Genomic DNA, 17036 nt, shown 5'->3' with positions numbered 1-17036 from the left:
TTTTCCTGCTTTCCTCTATCAGTTCATCTCTCTGTTTCCCTTTGTTTCCCTTTATATTTGTTTATCTCTCTTCTCACCCTTCTCATATTTTGTTTCACTTTTTGTCTCCTTGCTCATCTGTGTGTATCTTATGATGAATCTTTCTATCCCTCTCTCTCTCTGTCTCTCTCCCTCTGTCTCTCTCCCCCTCTCTCTCCCACTCTCTCACACACACACACACACGCACACACACACACTTCAATACCTTCCCTACTAATGTGTGTGAAAGTGCTCAGGTCCAGAGAACATTCCATTCTTTAAAGAGGCAACAGTTGTGTTGTCAGAGAGCAGACCTTCCTTCTGATCCCCCAGCTGGACCACTGCAGGCCACTGCCCTCCTTATGCAGGAAAGAAACACAACGCTTGTAATATCGGCCACAATAGTCACACCTAGTTACAAAAGAATGTACACATGGAATGTACACGTAGTGTGTGTGTGTGTGTGTGTGTGTGTGTGTGTGTGTGTGTGTGTGTGTGTGTGTGTGTGTATTTTTACTCTTTTTATCTGCACTTTTGCATGTTTCTGCACACTTGCACATGTGTAAAAACATGCATGTGTGTAAAACATGCATGTTTATATGCACTTGCACACATGCACACACGTGTCTATTCATGTGTATGTTTTCATAAAAGTTACAGCCTTCGATCGGTGAATATAACAAGCATGACTAGTATTTCTTCCGTGGGACGGCATCCAGTACTTAAATACAAGTCATGCATGCTGGGTACTGTAAAAAGTACATCTGGTGACTTCAGATGTTTTCTCTGTTGAAGCTCCCGGCGTTCCCATGGATATAAACAGAGTTTCATACGATTCCACCCTTTCACATGCCTCGCTTGACCCCCACTTGGTCGTTTTGGTGTTATGTCACACAAAATAAGCCGATGCCCAGATTCAACAAAGAATGGACTTTTTTGTTTAACTCCTCCGCTCTTTGTCTTACGATTGCCAACCACCCACAGGCAGCGCTGTAGTCCTGCAGCCTGGAGGAGGGGAGCTCCACGGAGGGGCTGATGGACAGATGGATGCAAACCACATGGACCATTTTGGTCTCTTTTATTTTTTTATTTTAATGCATTTTAACATTATTGTCTAGTATCAGGTACTGATTAACACAACTGTGATGGAGAGAAAAATAGCAAGATAGGAACAAAAGCTGGAATATTAAACTTTGACTTAATTCCATAAGCACATTTACAGTAAGGATTTAACTTGCTGGAACTTCCTGTAATTACTCCACAAACACACACACACACACACACACACACACACACACACACACACACACACACACCGATATCTATCTACATCTCACAATGTACCTTTTCAAACTGGCATATTCAGTCTGAGCCACGCTTCATTGAGTTTTGTGCAGATGGTAATTGTATACTTATCTGTTGTATTAACTTTTTATTGTCTACCCTGCTTTGTTTTGACTTTATGCTGTCTGATATGGTGCCGCTGGTTATTTACTGTGTTCTTTGAGGTGTCCTTGAGTGCGCTGAAAGGCGCCCACAAATAAAATGTATTATTGTTATTATTACATCTAGCTAGCTAGCTACCTAGCTAGCTATCAAAGTATCTATCTATCTATCTCTCACCCTGTTTCAGATGGTGTGTGTCTTCCTCAAGCTCGGGTCCTCTACCAGAGGTCTGGGAGTTTGAGGGTTGTGTGCAGTATCTTAGCTGTTCCTAGGACTGCACTTGTCTGGACAGAGACCTCAGGTGTTGTTCCTGGAATCTGCTGCAGCCACTCTCCCAGCCAGGGGGTCACAATCCCTAGTTCTCCTATTACCACTGGGACTACTGTGTCTTTTACCTTCCACATCTGATCTGGTTCTTCCCTCAGCCCTTGGTATTTCTCTAGCTTCTCGTGCTCTTTCTTCCTGATGTTGCCATCCCTCAGGATTGCCACGTTGATCACTACTGCTGTCTTCTGTTCCTTGTCGACCACCACAATGTCTGGTTGGTAAGCCAGCACCTGCTTGTCAGTCTGGAACTTGAAGTCCCGCAGGATCTTAGCTCTGCCATTCTCATCCACCTTTGGCAGTGTCTCCCATTTGGACTTGGGGACTTCCAGTCTGTGTTCAGTACAGATGTTCCTGCCCAGCCACTTGGTTATGCCTGTAAGTGTACACTTTCCTAGCTAGCATTTTACACCCTGCTACTAAGTGCTGGACTGTCTCAAGGGCATCATTGTACAGCCTACATCTTGGGTCTTGTCTGGTTGTCTTGTGTGTTATATACACTCACTGGCCACTTTATTAGGTACACCTTGCTAGTACCGGGTTGGACCCCCTTTTGCCTTCAGAACTGCCTTAATCCTTCGTGGCATAGATTCAACAAGGTACTGGAAACATTCCTCAGAGAGTTTGGTCCATATTGACATGATAGCATCACGCAGTTGCTGCAGATTTGTCGGCTGCACATCCATGATGAGAATCTCCCGGTCCACCACATCCCAAAGGTGCTCTATTGGATTGAGATCTGGTGACTGTGGAGGCCATTTGAGTACAGTGAACTCATTGTCATGTTCAAGAAACCAGTCTGAGATGATTCGAGCTTTATGACATGACGCGTTATCCTGCTGGAAGTAGCCATCAGAAAATGGGAACACTGTGGTCATAAAGGGATGGACATGGTCAGCAACAATACTCAGGTAGGCTGTGGCATTGACACGATGCTCAATTGGTACTAAGGGGCCCAAAGTGTGCCAAGAAAATATCCCCCACACCATTACACCACCACCACCAGCCTGAACCGTTGATACAAAGCAGGATGGATCCATGCTTTCATGTTGTTGACGCCAAATTCTGACCCTACCATCCGAATGTCGCAGCAGAAATCGAGACTCATCAGACCAGGCAACGTTTTTCCAATCTTCTATTGTCCAATTTTGGTGAGCCTGTGCGAATTGTAGCCTCAGTTTCCTGTTCTTAGCTGACAGGAGTGGCACCCGGTGTGGTCTTCTGCTGCTGTAGCCCATCTGCCTCAAGGTTCGACGTGTTGTGCGTTCAGAGATGCTCTTCTGCATACCTCGGTTGTAATGAGTGGTTATTTGAGTTACTGTTGCCTTTCTATCAGCTCGAACCAGTCTGGCCATTCTCCTCTGACCTCTGGAATCAACAAGGCATTTTCGCCCACAGAACTGCCGCTCACTGGATATTTTCTCTTTTTCAGATCATTCTCTGTAAACCCTAGAGATGGTTGTGCGTGAAAATCCCAGTAGATCAGCAGTTTCTGAAATACTCAGACCAGCCCGTCTGGAAACAACAACCATGCCACGTTCAAAGTCACTTAAATCACCTTTCTTCCCCATTCTGATGCTCGGTTTGAACTGCAGCAGATCGTCTTGACCATGTCTACATGCCTAAATGCATTGAGTTGCTGCCATGTGATGGGCTGATTAGAAATTTGCATTAACGAGCAGTTGGACGGGTGTGCCTAATAAAGTGGCCGGTGAGTGTATATACACATCCATTATCCAAACTGCTTATCCTGCTCTCAGGGTCGCGGGGATGCTGGAGCCTATCCCAGCAGTCATTGGGCAGCAGGTGGGGAGACACCCTGGTCATCACAGGGCCGACACATACACACACACACACCTAGGGACAATTTAGTACAGCCGATTCACCTGACTGACCAAGGACGACCCCCAAGTTTGGACTACCCTGAGGCTCGAACCCAGGATTTTCTTGCTCTGAGGTGACCGCGCTAACCACTGCACCACCATGTCGCCCACACACACACATATATATATATATATATATATATATATATATATATATATACAGTGCATCCGGAAAGTATTCACACCCCTTCACTTTCCCCACATTTTGTTATGTTACAGCCTTATTCCAAAATGGATTAAATTCCTTTTTTTCTCATCAATCTACATACAATACCCCATAATGACAAAGCGAAAAAGGTTTTGTGGAAATTTTTGCAAATTTATTAAAAATAAAAAACTGAAATATTGCATGTACATAAGTATTCACACCCTTTACTCAGCACTTGGTTGAGGCACCCTTGTCAGCGATTACTGCCTCAAGTCTTCTTGGGTATGAAGCTACAAGCTTGGCACACCTATATTTGGGGTATTTCTCCCATTCTTCTCTGCAGATCCTCTCGAGCTCTGTAAGGTTAGATGGGGAGCGTCGCTGCACAGCTATTTTCAGGTCTTTCCAGAGATGTTCAATGGGGTTCAAGTCTGGGCTCTGGCTGGGCCACTCAAGGACATTCACAGACTAGTCCCGAAGCCACTCCTTCATTGTCTTGGCTGTGTGCTTAGGGTCGTTGTCGTGTTGAAAGGTAAACCTTCGCCCCAGTCTGAGGTCCTGAGCGCTCTGGAGCAGGTTTTCATCAAGGATCTCTCGGTACTTTGCTCCATTCATCTTTCCCTCGATCCTGACTAGTCTCCCAGTTCCTGCTGCTGAAGAACATCCCCACAGCATGATGCTGCTACCACCATGCTTCACTGTAGGGATGGTATTAGCAAGGTGATGAGAGGTGCCTGGTTTCCTCCAGATGTGACGTTTGGCATTCAGGCCAAAGAGTTCAATCTTGGTTTCATCAGACCAGAGAATCTTGTTTCTCATGGTCTGAGAGTCCTTTAAGTGCTTTCTGGCAAACCCCAAGCGGGCTGTCATGTGCCTTTTACTGAGCAGAGGCTTCCGTCTGGCCACTCTACCATAAAGGCCTGGCTGGTGGAGTGCTGCAGAGATGGTTGTCCTTCTGGAAGGTTCTCCCATCTCCACAGAGGAATGTTAGAGTTCTGTCAGAGTGACCATCGGGTTCTTGGTCACCTCCCTGACCAAGGCCCTTCTCCCCCGATTGCTCAATTTGGCTGGGCGGCCAGCTCAAGGAAGAGTCCTGGTGGATCCAAACTTCTTCCATTTATGAGTGATGGAGACCACTGTGCTCTTCGGGACCTTCAAAGCTGTAGACATTTTTTTGTACCCTTCCCCAGATCTGTGCCTCGATACAATCCTGTCTCAGAGGTCCACAGACAATTCCTTTGGCTTCATGGCTTGGTTTCTGCTCTGACATGCACTGTCGACAGTGGGACCTTATATCGACAGGTGTGTGCCTTTCCAAATCATGTCCAGTCAATTGAATTTACTACAGGTGGACTCCAATCAAGATGTAGAAACATCTCAAGGATGATCGGTGGAAACAGGATGAACCTGAGCTCAATTTTGAGTGTCATAGCAAAGGGTGTGAATACTTATGTACATGCAATATTTCAGTTTTTTATTTTTAATAAATTTGCAAAAATTACTACAAAACCTTTTTCACTTTGTCATTATGGGGTATTGTGTGTAGATTAATGAGAAAAAAAAGGAATTTAATCCATTTTGGAATAAGGCTGTAACATAACAAAATGTGGGGAAAGTGAAGGGGTGTGAATACTTTCCGGGTGCACTGTATATATATATATATATATACACACACACACACATACATACATACACACACACACACACACACACACACATACATACATATATAGTATATATATATATATATATATATATATCAACACGGATACAGGAAAAAACATTTTAATGCAGATGTTTCCCGTATCTGTGTTGATATTCTGCTCCTCATTAGTTGAGCACTCAACACCATTGACGGTTTCGGAAAAAAACGGTATATATATATATATATATATATAATTTGTGTGTGTGTGTGTTTATATGTACATATGTATAGGGTTGTTTTTCCCGGAAACGACATCAGTGTCGGTTCACAGGTGTGGCTGTGCGAGACATTAAGTAGCTCCCATCCAGCCTTAATGGATCACATTTTGTCGTAGAATAATGAAAGTATTATGTGTCCACTTTGCTGCTCATTGATGCTTGTCGAGTAAACGACATGGCTTTGAAAAATGAGATTGAAAAGATTAAATAGTAAACCGTAAAAATCAATATGGATATAACAAATTAACCTACTACTACCCTCAGCAACGTGTCCATTATCACCTGATCTAATAGATCACTTAGGCCAAACTAAACGCAGGGCATGTTCACTTAGGCGTGTGTGTGTGTGTGTGTGTGTGTGTGTGTGTGTGTGTGTGTGTGTGTGTGTGTGTGTGTGTGTTCCACACAGGCGTTACAGCACTGATGAGAGGTCTGAAATCGGCACAGATAGATGTGCATAAGCGTGGCCACATATACACACATATATACACACATTCAAACACAGACAGACACATCCTCACACCAACACAGGCTTGAAATGCTCTGCTCAGGAAATCACTTCAGATTCAAATCATTACACAGGTTCAACAACGTACAATGATCACACTCTTCTGTCTAATGCTCTTATAAAACTCTTTTTTTTCCACTTGTACACACAAAATGCTCACACACCTCCGCGTCCACAACAAGCCGGGCTTGACATCTGCCTCTCAGGCCGACCGTCCACCCCCAACCAGGTGCAAGCAGACAAACAAAGAGCTGTCAGGATCTCATTACAGAAAACACAGACACGGAGGAGGAGGAGGAGGAGGGGCGGGGGGGTGCACACAGCAGTGGACACACCCATCCTCCCTTTCTCCCCCTACTCATTTATTCCCTTCCAAGTCTCTCTCTCTCTCACACACACACTTTCTCTCTCACTGTCTTCTTCCTCTGTTTATCTTTTTTCTTTTCTTTACCTCTGTTTTCAGCTATATATATATATAAACCTGCCAGCTCAGTCACACCTCCTCACTCACCCTCATTGTTTCATCTGTCAGTGTCCCTCACTCTCAAATGCACACACACACACACACACACACACAATAGTACGAGGTACTTTGGCTTTAATACAAACCCTAGCCAGGCATGTACATAGAAACACATATATGTAGACACAGGCACTCACAAAGACACACACATGCATAGAAATATTGCTTAACACACACACACACACAGACACAGGCCTGCACACACACACACATGCATAGAAATATTACTTAGCACACACATGTGCACACACACATGCATACACACATGCATAGAACTATTACTTAACACACACACACACACACACACACACACACACACACCTACAAATAAACACATGCAGAAACACACAAACACAAAGACATGGGCACAGAGAAGCATGCACACAAACAGTAGAAACACAGACTTGGGCACAAACACGTGTAGTCATAGGCCCACAAACACACACACACACACACACACACAAACACACACCCGTTCGCACCATAAAAAGACTCGGCATGGTGGGTGAGGACTGCACGTGGAGACTCAGTAATACCTGAGGGAGCTGAGCTCTCATCAACCGCCGAGCCCAAAACAAGCATGCCGGCCAATCAGAGCCCAGCCCCACAAAGAGGCCATGAATAAATGATGCCCCGCAGCCGTTTAGCCGCCGCTCAGGATGGGGATGATGACAGCAAACAAGCCACGATAACGCAGACGCAAGGCGAGGGGGGGAAACGCAATGAGGGACGGTGGGAATTTACTGGCCAAAAATAGGGTGCAGACGGTGACTTGCATGTTCCTGTTGCGTCGGAACAGAACGTTGATGTGTTGCCATTGCAAAGCCTGTACACACAGATGCAGATGGCGAGTTTAAACCCACGGTTTACACCGACACGTACTTTAACTCGCTGCAACAAATGTGCAGACAAGGACATACAAACACAGAGACACAAACACAAAAACATACAAATGAACACACACAATCATGAGTTTAGCATTTGCATGCATACTTGAAAACACACCCTTGCACACTGACTAGACAACCATGCACACACAACACACAATTTGCAGATATAAATGCACATGCACAAGCACACAAACATACAAGAAGGATCTCTAACGCACACATGCATGCATGCAAGACACACACCTATACAGTGCAGACACAACGATTTAGCAGACAAAGACAACAAAAGTAAGCACATGCAGCAGCATGGTGTCAGGCCTCTGGCTGCTTATCCCACACATACAGCTGGGAAGGAAGTCTGCGCCGCCGCCGCCGCCGTGTCAACCAACGGCATTCCTTTAAGCTGTGCCATGTACTCCCTCTGTCCTCCAGCCCAGAGGGCCATACGAACCCGATCTCCCACTGATCTTCACTTCCTGATTAGTCTGTCTAAACAGGAAGTGGGCATTAAGGGCGATCCCTGAGGTCAAAGAGCAGCGACCATGGGTCAAGGTGTCAACGTGAACCAAATGAACATGCATGTTAAAAAAACGTTCAGAGAGGAAAAGCCTGGAGTAGAATGATGTTGAACTTGGGCGGTGCTTTTTGACATTAAACCGGGATTTCGCTCCTACCTAAAACGACCATGGGCGGTCAAAATGACCGCCGGTTTTTAAACTCTATGTTCTGTCAAGATAAATACCCAATTGAGATATTAATGCCTTACATATGTTAGTATGTTTGTTAAGAAACGACAGACACTAAATTTAACATTTTAATAACTTTAATACTATTTTTCAAACAATTCAGAATCGCTGCTGTCCAACGTCTGTAAACACTGCAACGCCTCGATGGTAGTCATGGTGCGTCACACGCAAATTACAAGCGGTCATTTTGACCACTCATGGTCGTTTTGACCACTCATGGTCATTTTAGGTAGATCTTATAACTTTTTTGTGCAATTGATCTAAAACTCGTTTTAATGCAAATATATTCAATTTTAGGAGCATTCAGGGAGCGGCAGGTCTGTATCTTTTTTTTTTCCACAAAGTTATTAAACTTTGAAAATCCAAAACCGTCAAAGTGATGGCCTTGGTTGTTCCAGAATTAAAGTTAACGTTTTATGCAAATAAGCTGGAGTTCCTATAGGCTGGCCATTGCCGCGGCTTCTGCGGACGCACAGTCTACCCTGAGTTAACTGTGCAGGAAGCTCCGTGTTGGGCGAAAGTGGAACTACATTGGGAAATCGTCAGATCAAGCCAATTAGCCAGCGGACCACTGACATCAAGAACAAAACTTGACTTTCGTGCAGGGAGAACAGTGGGGCCTCTTCATACGTTCTACTGTGTGTTTAACATTTGTGAAACTCGCATACGTTTCATATAACCATGAGGCTGGTGAATTGAGGAATGCTGTGACAGTTGTAACCGAGTCAGACTTCCAGAAAATACACTCAGGTTACAGTTCTGGCGTCACTTCCCAAACAAGGATCCTGGTCTCAGTAATTTAATAAGTGGAACAAGTCAAGCTTTTCATTGGATTACACAGCAGGAAATGATTAAGACTGTGTAACACAGGGACAAGTGATGGGCATTAAGGAAATATCTCCTTTTCTCAAGAATTCACGTCTGTGTTTTTGTGTGCGTGTGTTTGTGCACCCATATGTACGTGGGCGTGTGTGTGTGTGTGTGCTGTGTATGAGAGAGAGCGAGAGACAGAGAGACAGAGTCAAAGTCAAGAGAGAGAGGATGAGAGAGAGGGCAAGAAAGAGACAGTCAAGTCAAGAGAGCGGGAGAGAGAAGATGAGAGAGGGCAAGAGAGAGAGACAGTCAAGTCGAGAGTGAGAGGGGATGAGAGAGAGACAGAGTCAAGTCAAGAGAGCGAGAGAGAGGATGAGAGAGAGACAGTCCAGTCGAGAGAGAGAGAGTCAAGGCAAGAGAGAGAGGATGAGAGAGAGGGCAAAAGAGAGACAAAGGGCAAGAAAGAGAGACAGAATCAAGCCGAGAGAGGGAGTGTGTGTGTGTGTGTGTGTGTGTAGATATGGTTATTGTCTGTTAGTGTGTATGCACCTTTGTGCATAATTGCAGCTCACTACATGAGATCATGAGTGTGAGAGTGCATGTGTGTGTATGTGCATGTGCATGCATGCATGTGTGTGGTTGTGTGACAAAGGATGTGTATGTATATACAATTATTGTTAGAGTGTATGCAACTTTTTTGCATAAGTGCAGATCACTACATAAAATCGTGTGTGTGTGTGTGTGTGTGTGTGTGTGTGTGTGTGTGTGTGTGTGTGTGTGTGTGTGTGTGAGTGAGTGCATGTGTGCATGCATGTGTGTGCTGATGTGTGTGGGGTGGGCCTGTGTGTTTGCAGTGTGAGGGTATAGGAAGCTTATGTAAGTGAGTCATACAAGCCTAGAGAGAACAGAAGCACCGTGGGGTGGACTCCGACCAGATAAGATCAGACCAGTAAAGTGTTCCATCTAAATCCAAACCAGATGGCCAGGATCAACTTACCCTGATTGAGACGTGACTCGCAGTTCCATGTGTACAATGTGTGTGTGTGTGTGTGTGTGTGTGTGTGTGTGTGTCACAGAGTACATATCTGTCTGTATGATTGCAAAAATCATGTATCTGCAAAAAAAACATGCAAGCTTATTTTTATGTTTCACCATATGCATGACCTTGTACTGTAAATGTTATATTGACAGAAATTAAAGTGAACTTTTTTTATTTAGCCATTGTACACACTTGTGTGCACATGCAGATCTTTTTTGGATACTACATGGCAGGGCATAAAGCCAAGATAACAAAAGCAAAATTCAAAAGTCAGAAATACCTGCGATGGAATACCTCCACAGAGTTCAACTCAAACCAATTACTGTTTCAAAGTCAACAATCCAAGGAAAACTCAACTTGAAGAGTAAATCCCCTGAGATATTATCTCACCTTTCACACAAAAGTTCATCTCAAAATGAGGAAAGCATTGAGAGAGAGAGAGCAAGAGAGAGAGCAAGAGAGAAAGAGAGATTTTGATTTTAAAAAGGTACATTTATTCAGAATACATTACAGTCCAACAGTTGCTACTCAAACACAATCACCTCTTTATCATCCAGCTCATACAAAAAAAAATGCCTGGAAAAAAGACCCTTGAGTAGTCTAAACAAGTATTTGCAAAAACAGAAATTCAAAATAAAATAGCCCAACATAAACACAAATTCGCCAAAGGGGGTTTGCAGCAACACAACATCCTGTCCTTAGACCCTCACATCGGATGAGGGACAACTCCCTAAAAAACCCCTTCAACAAGGAGGAAAAATAGGAAGAAACCTCAGGGAGAGCAACAGAGGAGGGCTCTCTCTCCAAAGACGGACAACGTGCAATGGATGTTGAGTTTACACAATTTACATACCAAAGAAATAAATCCAATAATGCAGCCAGGACTTTCCCTCGTTACACAAATTAAAAAAAAGAAAAACATCTTCATCAACTCCCACTATGCGCAATACCACCCCCAGTTCTGGAAAAAAGGCCATTTCTGTGTAGACGCTCTGCTCTGTAGGGTGATGTTCGTGGTGGAAACCAGTTTCTGGGACAGTCCTGGAGAGCACCAGTCATGGACATCCAGCCTGGCTCCATGAATCGGTAGCTCCTCCAGTAGCAGTAAGAGGAAGCTCGCCCAGTGCAACACACTCGTCGACCAAATTCATCTTAAGCATCATCAAGGAGTTGCAGTTTCACTTTCTGTACAAGTTTTTTAAGTCTAAAGATTTCCTGGTCAATAAATGTGTTTACTTTCAAATCTCCTGTTTTTCATAAAACGTCTGACTGAGTCAACAAAAAGCTGCAAGTCTGGAAAGTAATTTTCCACCTTGACCGCCCTCAAACCCTGGGTGACCTGTAAAAACTTCCTGATTTTCAGGAAAGCATAGCTCCCTTCAGTGTCCACCTGTTTACGAGGAGTGGAAACTAACTCGCAGTCACTTTCTGTGTCCTCCTCAGAGGAAGAGGAGGATGGCTTTTTACCTTTTGAAACCCTCTTTGCTTTTAAATTGTCCTGTCTGCCCTCTGTGAGCTTCCTTTTAATAGACTTTTTTTAATTTTATTTCATCATCCGACAGCATCTCTTCCTCTTCCTCAAGTACAGACTCCGCCACTCTAATAGCAGTCTGCTGTATCTCGCCCAGCCAGTTTGCTACACTCCCCGTTCTCACTGTTTTCCTCTCCATCAGCTTGCATCAGCTTCAAGTTCTGTCACTTTCTCATTGTGATCACTTTTTTTAACCTGCTCAACCTGCCCACCTTCCTCTCCTTCCTGCTCAGTCCGTCTGCTTTCTTTGTGTTCTCCAGCCTCGGTCTCTTTCTGTTCCACCACCTGGTCCATTTCTCCTGCCCCTCGCTCCCCGGCCTCCTGTCTGCCCTGTGCCGACTCGGCAGCGCCGTCTTCAGCCGGAGATGCACCGTTCATGGTGGCATCGGGAGACGAAGGCGGCCCTTGAGACTCAGGCCCACCCTCACTCCTGTCGGGACAAGACCTCATTAAATGCCCCTCAGACCCACAGCCAGAACATCTCATCATGCCGGATGTAACAAAGACAATGTAATCGAACTCGTCGATCCTGAACTTAAGCTTCAGATCCAAATCCTCCGCATTATCTCTCAAAATCATGAAGCCTTGTCTCCTATGGGACACAACGTGTCTCAATTTAGGAGACTTGCAACCCAAAGAGACAATTTTTATCGGGGACACTAGCTGTCCATATCTTACAAGCTCCTTCTCCAAAGCGGCATTTCGCATGAACGGAGGAACATTAGAAATGGTGATTCTCGTGGCAGGATTAGCCAGCGTCAGAACGGGAGTCAACATGTCCTGAATCACCACACCGCTGTCCACCACCTGCTTGGCTTTATCAACACTATCGATAAACATGACCACAGCACTGTTCATCCTGGATGCTGATTTGATGCTTCCATATCCCAAATGTTCGCCCACCGTGAGGCAGCACTCCTCCACCCAGCATTCCACCACCGGAGCCACTTTAATCGCGTACCGGCGTGTCAACTTTCAAACGCAATCCCTCCACCTCCCACAGCGGCCATATTGGCCTGCTGAGGGCAGTAGCACCGCTACCGAAAAACAACTCCAGTCAGACCTGTCACCGAAAAAACTAACTAAAAGACAACAAAAAGCACATGAAAAAGGACAAGACGGATAGAAAAAACAGGGGGGGAAAAGCTCGTTTTAGAAACTCGTTTATACCGAAGCAACACGCTGCTACTCCGTCCTCACTTGCACTTCCGCTCCGCTTCCAGAGGGAAAGAGAGAGAGAGAGAGAGAGAGAGAGAGAGAGAGAGAGAGACTTTCAACAATACTTTGATAAAAGTGACAACAAAATTACAACACAAAGGCCAACATGGTCAGTAACATCAGACTCACAGAATCTAAATCATCTCAGGACACTCCCCAGGATCAGCTCATCATCCACAACACAGCAAAGAACATTTTTGTAACACCACACACTGCAAAAACTTCCCAGATCATCCATCGATTAAAGTAGCAAAAATCTGTTTTCTAGAGAGAGAGAGAGAGATAGAGAGAGCGAGAACGAGAGACAGAGCGAGACAGAGAGAGAGTGTAAGAGAGAGAGAGAGAGAGAGAGAGCGAGCATTGGAAACAGTTGCAGCTGATGGGATGTAGCCATGTGTGTACTTGTGTTTCTACATTTTGTGCATGTATTGCAGCATGTGGGTGTGGGTGTACATACCTACTCTTATGTGTCTATGCTATGCATTTGTGTGCGAAGACAGCACAGTATGTTAGCATGTGTCTGTTGTGTGCATGGTTTTTTTTTTCCTGTGTGTTTATTTTGTATGTGTGCATGAAAAAAAATATGTGTGCTTTTCTACATTATAATTGTACTCCAATAACATTTACTCTCATTCGGCTCGTGTTGCCCCTTGGATAAAGCTGCTGCTGTCTGATACGCATCATAAATCCACTGGGGCTTGAGCACCACAACACAAACTGTGCCAACATACGCACACACACACACACACACACACACACACACACACACACACACACACACACACACACACACACACAGCTATAAAATACTCAGGAGCACAGAAACATGGCAACACAAAAACCTGTATGCAAAGCTACGCACACTTACTTACATTGCCACTGATAATAATAGGTCCATGCACAAACACACTGCAGGAACCAGGAAAACATGCACAAATGCAGTGCATGCACAAACAGCTGTTATGCATACACATACACACTATGCACAAATGTATGCACACACACACACACACACAGAGGACAACCACAACATAAAGACTGCCAAGTCCAGATACTATCAGCACTGCTGGGCTCAGGATTCTTGTACACTCTCTGGTCTCCCACTTCAGACAGAGAGTCTTATCCAAGTGCAGCAAAGATCTCTGGGTGCTCGAAGAGGTGAGCACCTACAGTGAACGGGTGACTTGCCTGTGGGCCTTTTGTTATTATTCACTGTATTCACTTAAAAGTCTTTGCTCAAACATCACCTCGATGTTCAAGCTGATAAGGGAATCTGACACCCAATCAGGCTGCTCTGGTTATCTGGGCAGGTTTCACTGTAAGTAATACTGCAGTAAACTGACCCAACAAAGTACTGATGAAGTCCATGATTACATCTGTACACTTTTGCACTCTGTGTGTGTGTGTGTGTGTGTGTGTGTGTGTGTGTGTGTATGTGTGAGTGAGTGAGTGAGTGAGTGAGTGAGTGAGTGAGAGCATGTGTGTGTCTGTGTATGTAAAATTGTATTTAAAATAGTTGTGTGTGTGTGTGTGTGTGTCTGTTTGTGTGTAAAATTGTATTTAAAATAGTTGTGTGTGTGTGTGTCTGTTTGTGTGTGTAAAATTGTATTTAAAATAGTTGTGTGTGTGTGTGTGTGTGTGTGAAATTGTGCTTAAATATAGTTGTATAGGTGTATCTGAATCTCACTTGTGTTTGTCTGTGTGTGTGTGTGCGTGTGTTTATGTGTATATGTAAAATTGTGCTTAAAATAGTTATGTGTAGGTGTGTGTCTGAGACTTGTGTGTGATGTCTCATAGTGGGTCTAAAAATACGTGGGTTTTGTCTTACTGTATGATAACCCTAATAGCCCACACTCAGTTGTTCAGCTCCCTGTATATATATATATGAGTATAAATTTGAATGTTTTCACTACGTGTGTGTGTGTGTGTGTGTGTGTGTGTGTGTGTGTGTGTGTGTGTGTGTGTGTGTGTGAGCACAGTGCTGAGTGTGCACATATCTGCTGGCCTCACAGCTGTGATGGCCTCTGATTAGAGCTTGGCTGGTTTATTTAGGCTGGGGAAGGAAGTATAGTATTCACAGAGCAGCGCTGGAGGAACACAATTGGAGTCTGTGGCCCCAAAGACCTTTATCTTACACACACACACACACACACACACACACACACACACACACACACACACACACACACACACACACACACCTAACATGGGCATTATATCTCCATCTTCGTAGGAATCTAGACACATGCCACATGTACTTATTCCCATAGGGAGCTGCATCTAGTATGTAGGCTGGATTACATGTCCAGGTTTTTGCCTGTGAGAAATGTTCTCAGATCCACCTTTGGTATGTTGACCTTTGGTATGGTGACCTTGGGCTAACCATAACCCTAACCACTGAGGCAAATTAATAATTTGTGACAACGGGCTATACAAATAAAATGGAGTTGACCCTAACCATACTTCCAACATAAACATGATTAGATAAATGATACGACGGCCCAGAGATATCACGTCAGATGTTGAAATGAGGACATCTCCCACTTGCAGAAATCAGGAGAACTAGGTTGGGGTAGGGCGTCTGGGTGGCGTGGTGGTCTATTCAGTTGCCTACCAACACGGGAATCGCCGGTTCGAATCCACGTGTTACCTCTGACTTGGTCGGGCGTCCCTACAGACACAGTTGGCTGTGTCTGCGGGTGGGAAGCCCGATGTGGGTGTGTCCTGGTCGCTGCACTAGCGCCTCCTCTGGTCAGTCGGGATGCCTGTTCGAGGACGGGGGGAGGCGGGGGATATAGCGTGATCCTCCCACGCGCTACGTCTCCCTGGGGAAACTCCTCACCGTCAGGTGAAAAGAAACGGCTGGCGAGTCCAGGTGTATCGGGGAAGGAAGCATGTGGTAGTCTGCAGCCCTCCCGGGCCGGCAGAGGGAGGTGGAGCAGCGACCGGGACGGCTTGGAAGAGTGGGGTAATTGGCCAAGTACATTTTGGGAGAAAAAAAAAGGGGGGGGGGGTCAAAAAAATAAACCAAAACTAAAAATAAAAAAAAGTTTGGGGTAGTTCTTGTTTTTAACCCAAACGGGGAGAAAGAGGGAGAGGGTGTGGGGTGGGGTGGTGTGGGGCTGGGGTGTGGGGGGGTACATTTCTGGAAAACAGAAAGACAATAAGAGAGAAAGGAATAGAGAGTTTGGAAAGCTTTGGAAAGAGGAACAGATGGTGAACGGATTAGAGTGACCAAAGGTTTTGTTTTCATTGTGAGCCAGACGCTGGTGCAAGGAGAGCGCTAGAAAGAAAGAAGCAAAGAAAGAAAGAAAGAAAGAAAGAAAGAAAGAAAGAAAGAAAGAAAGAAAGAAAGAAAAAAGAAAGAACGAAAGAAAGAAGCAAAGAAAGAACGAAAGAAAGGAGGGAAGAAAAAAGAAAGAACGAAAGAAAGGAGGGAAAACAGAAAGAAAGAAAGGAGGGAAGGAAATAAAGAAAGAACGAACGAACGAGAAAACGAAGAGAAAAAGAAGCAAAGAAAGAACGGGAGCAAAGAATGAAAGAAAGGAGGGAAGAAAGAAAAAGAAAGAAGCAAAGAAAGAAAGAAAGAAAGAAAGAAAGAAAGAAAGAAAGAAAGAAAGAAAGAAAGAAAGGAGGGGGAGGAAGGAAAGAACGAACGAACGAGAAAACGAAGAGAAAAAGAAGCAAAGAAAGAACGGGAGCAAAGAACGAAAGAAAGGAGGGAAGAAAGAAAGAAAGAAAGAAAGAAAGAAAGAAAGAGAAAGAAAGAAAGAAAGAAAGAGAAAGAAAGAAAGAAAGAAAGGAGGGGGAGGGAGGAAAGAAGGAACGAACGAGAAAACGAAGAGAAAAATAAGCAAAGAAAGAAAGAAAGGAAGCAAACAAAGAAAGAGAGCTATACAACAAAATGAAATGTGTATACTATGCAGTTGAGGGAGTTATTCCCCTAATCCAAAACAAAAGAGACACACAAACTAAAACCCAGCACCACACCTCAGGACACACTCCCTCTGTATGTTACAAGACAAC

General features: G+C 44.5%; 1 long non-coding RNA gene across 1 annotated transcript in view; it reads left to right on the top strand.

The window, feature by feature from the left end:
* The window catches only part of LOC130126868 (uncharacterized), a 60299-nt gene that overhangs the window by 26873 nt on the left and 16390 nt on the right, over nucleotides 1-17036 (top strand). The window lies entirely within an intron of this gene.

Source organism: Lampris incognitus, chromosome 16 (genome assembly GCF_029633865.1).
Source record: "Lampris incognitus isolate fLamInc1 chromosome 16, fLamInc1.hap2, whole genome shotgun sequence".
Lineage (NCBI taxonomy): Eukaryota > Metazoa > Chordata > Actinopteri > Lampriformes > Lampridae > Lampris > Lampris incognitus.
Note: the sequence above shows the minus strand (reverse complement) of the source record. Positions and strands in the feature narration are given on the sequence as shown.